This window comes from Ochotona princeps, chromosome 1 (genome assembly GCF_030435755.1).
Source record: "Ochotona princeps isolate mOchPri1 chromosome 1, mOchPri1.hap1, whole genome shotgun sequence".
In the NCBI taxonomy this organism is placed as follows: domain Eukaryota; kingdom Metazoa; phylum Chordata; class Mammalia; order Lagomorpha; family Ochotonidae; genus Ochotona; species Ochotona princeps.
The window spans coordinates 98,763,403-98,767,720 of NC_080832.1; the positions used below are offsets into that span (position 1 = coordinate 98,763,403).

The 4,318-nt window shown below is 39.3% G+C and overlaps 1 non-coding gene across 1 annotated transcript; it reads right to left on the bottom strand.

Moving 5' to 3' along the window:
• Window positions 1-1,331: 1,331 nt before the first annotated feature.
• Window positions 1,332-1,438, bottom strand: LOC131481990 (U6 spliceosomal RNA). The gene has a single exon (XR_009246692.1). It is a non-coding gene; the product is annotated as a U6 spliceosomal RNA (small nuclear RNA).
• Window positions 1,439-4,318: the final 2,880 nt, after the last annotated feature.

Consider the following 4,318-nt stretch of genomic DNA (forward strand, 5'->3'; position numbering starts at 1 on the left):
GGGATAATTTAGACTGGCTTGTAACTCTAACAAGACATTTGTCGACATTTAAGGTGCAGAACATTTTTTTGGGGGGGAGCTGTGCAGGAAAATCCTCAACACCATGGTGAGGAGTAACTAATCTTTGTGTCCCACCCAGCGAGGCATGAGCCAATCCACGCCAGCTCTTTCCTGTCAGAATCCAAGCTCTACTTTTTGTTGTTTGTCTATTTATTTTAGGTTTATTTAGTTTGTGTGATTGTTTGCTATGAGGGGTTTTCAGAGTGATCCCAATGGTCATTGCGAGGGAGGGTGGGGGTCCAGAGGTGGAGCCAGGCTCGGACCAGAGAAAGCTCTCCTCCCTGGTCCCGAAGGACGTTTATTGTTCTTCTGTTTCTGCGGACCGCTCAGGGCTTCTGGTTGTCTTTCCGATGACGTTGGTTTCTGCGCGGTAGTGTTTGGACTTCTTCCATCCCCTGTGGAAGCTCCGGTTGGGGGTGGGTGACCTCAGAGTACTCGGCCTCCGAGGGCATCCAATTCCCTGTGGCCTCCTTGGCAGTTGGGATATAGTCCTTGTTGCTCGTATTAATAGTTTGTGGTGAAGGTCTGGGAGTCTTCATGGTTGGGATCCAAGCTTCCTCCTTACCACCTGCTCCACTCTGGAGTGCCCCCTGCTCCACGCACTTGACCTCCTGTTAAGAGGTTGTCAGGATCGCACCCGATTCCCCCCTCATGCATTGGTATAGTAGTTTTACTATTCTTTAGTGCCGCTTTGAGTCTGTTGTCTATGAATTACCAGATTTGATCTTGATAGGCCATATTGTACTTTTTCCTCACTCTTTTTATGGTCCTGAAAGACTTCCCTGCACTCCCTCCCCATCACGGATTAACATAGCATATTGAGGGTATAGTAGGTTTTACAGTTTTTTTATGTAGATCTTAAGTATTCTGACATTAATTGTTGGTTTATAGATTATATCGCATTATCTTATTGCATTGCATACAGGTTGTTAGAGATTGCATTAATATTACAATATACAGATGCTATCTTCCAAGTTGTCATCTTTTCATCTCAGATTAAGGCAAACATGTGGTATTTAACCTTTTGGGATTGGTTCATTTCTCTTAGCATGATGCATTCCAGTCAGGCCCATTTGGCCACAAAGAACTGCATTTCGTTTTTTTTAATAGCTGAGTAGTATTCCATAGAGTAGATGAACCATAGCTTTCTTATCCAGTCTTCTATTGATGGGCATTTTGGTTGCTTCCATGTTTTTGGGATTGTAGATTGTGCTGCTATGAACATAGGAGTGCATGTTGGTTTCTTGTGTAGGAGATGTTTTGGATATATCAAAAATAGGGAACGCTTAACGAATTTGCGTGTCATCCTTGCGCAGGGGCCATGCTGATCTTTTCTCTATCGTTCCAATGTTAGTATATGTGCTGCCAAAGCGAGCACAGGTTCTCTTATTTCCAATTTCATCCTTGCCAACACTTACCTCTTTTCATGGGTGGAGGGAAAAACATTTTTATTTTTATTTTCTCATTCTACACTGAGTCATAAGCAGATATTTCATTTTTTTTTCTGGGTCTTAGAATCGTGGAGAAGCAATTTTCTTCTTTTTATGATACAAATAGAATATATATCATGTTACAATATTACAAGATATTCAATAAAAAATAGACTATAAGCTTAAGCAGGAAATCATAAAGGAAGTTATATTATGTTTGAAAATAAAAAGGAGGCCACACTCATTGGTCATACAATAAAAACATTAACAAATTCATGTAATCTAGAGCCTTAACATTTGCTAATGAAAACCACAGAAATACAAAACAACTCAGAATTCCAAAAGATGCATAAATCACAAACTGATTTCTTTTAAAAATTTTTATTTTTATTGCAAAGTCAGATATATATAGAGAGGAGGAGAGACAGAGAGGAAGATCCTCTGTCCGATGATTCACTCCCCAAGTGACCGCAACGGCCAGTGCTGTGCCGATCTGAAGCCAGGAGCCAGGAGCCAGGAGCTTCTTCCTGGTCTCCCACATGGGTGCAAAGTCCCAATGCTTTTCACCATCCTTGATTGCTTTCCCAGGCCACAAGCAAGGAGCTGGATGGGAAGCAGGGCTGCTGGGAATAGAACTGGCATCTATATGGAATCCTGGTACATTCATGGTGAGGACTTTAGCCGTTCGACCACTGCACCAGGCCTCATCAATGAAAAATTTAATAACAGAAAAAAATATTTTTGAAGAAATGAAAAAAATATATTAAAACCCATGAGTTGCAACAAAAACAGTATTCAAAGGGTTATTGATCTTATGATTTGTATTAAGGTTGCCTTATATCAGAAAGAACAAATGGTGAGTGTCCTTTTGGGTTTGGGGATGGACTTATTTCCCTCAGCACAATGGTCTCTAGATGGGACCATTTGGTTGTAAATGGTAGTATTTCATTCTTTTTCATGGCTGAGTAGTATTCCATGCAGTAGATGCACCAGTTTCTTCATCCATCCCTCTTTTGGATGGGCATCTGGCTAGGAAGCCTGAGCATCTTTTATATGTCTATTAGCCATTTGAATTTGTTCTTGTGAAAAAAATGACTGTTCATTTCCTGGGCCAATTGCACTTGCTTCAGGGATTTGGGGAGTGAATCAACAGATAGCATCTACATCTTTTGCTATCTTTGTTTCTCTAAAATTCAGACAAGTGAAAATAAATAAAAATTAATAAAGAAAAAATGAAACAGGAAAAATGATAAAATAGACTTCGCTAACCTACAATGGAGTATCAATGATAATTACATAGTTAATACTGTATCACACTTAATAATAATACATTAACAGGGTACTTGTTAACATCAACAACAAAGGCAAGGATAGCATTGTATTGCTATTGCTTATAACATCAAGGTTTTTTTTTTAAAAAGATTTTTATTATTATTGGAAAGCCAGATATACAGAGAGGAGGAGAGACAGAGAGGAAGATCTTCCATCCGATGATTCACTCCCCAAGTGAGCCGCAACGGGCAGTGCTGTGCTGACCCAAAGCCAGGATCCAGGAACTTCTTTCCGGTTCTCCCACGTGGGTGCAGGGTCCCAAGGCTTTGGGCTGTCCTCGACTGCTTTCCCAGGCCACAGGCAGGGAGCTGAAGGGGAAGCGGAGCTGCTGGGATTAGAACCGGTGCCCGTATGGGATCCTGGCACATTCAAGGCGAGGACCTTAACTGTTACACTATCGTGTTGGGCCCACCAAGGGTTTTTTTTTTTAAAGATTTATTTATTTACTTATTTATTTACTTTATTGGAAAGTCAGAAATACAGAGAGGAGGAGGGACACAGGGGAAAATGATCCTTCCGCTGACTCACTCCCCTAGTGGCCACAACAACAGGAGCTGAGCTGATCCGAAGCCAAGAGCCACGAGCTTACCCGGGGTCTCCCAGGCAGGTGCAGGGTCCCAAGGCTTTGGGCTGTCCTCAACTGCTGTCTCCAGCCACGAGCAGGACGCTGTATTGGACATGGGGCAGCTGGGACACAAACCGGTGCTCATACAGGATCCTGGAGCATGCAAGGCAAGGACTTTAGCTGCTAGGTTACCACGCAGGATACATAACATAAACTTTTAATCAATCATAAATCAAATATATATGCACACATATATATGACTCTGTATATGTGTGGGAATGTATATATGTATATGTGTGTGTGGCTTGCCCAGAGAAGTATTAAACTTAGCTTGATTTTGTTAGTTACTTGATTTAACATAATAGCACATAAAATTATTTTAAAAAATTATCAAACTTTTAGAAATTCATAGAAATTAAAATCAGCCTAAGCATGTCAAATCATGTTGTGGAACAAAGAAAGCCAGATACAGACAATCACAGGGTATATTTTCATTTGCATAACATTTAAGGACAGACAGCTAAATCTCTTAGGACTGAAATGTAAATTATTGGTTGTCCTAAGGATAAAATAATTTCAGAAATAATTAAAATAGTATAAAAAAATTAAAAATTTTACCTCATTTCATACAGACCAAAGAGTTAATTGCACATGTTTTTAATATTGTTGAAAGAAAAGAAAGTGTTTACAACTTTATAAACTTTCTAGAAATGTTTTCTTATCAAATCTCAAAAGACAAGCATTGTATATAATTATTAAATTTTTATAAACTAACATAAAAATTTGCATAACATAAAGGAAATTTTGGAAAAGACAAGTATTCTATTATAAATACGGGCATTTATTACTTCAGAAAGGAAGGACTACAAACTGCTAATAAACAGATGAATAACTCCCAGTTCTTATAGCATCAATTAATAATAATGGGATA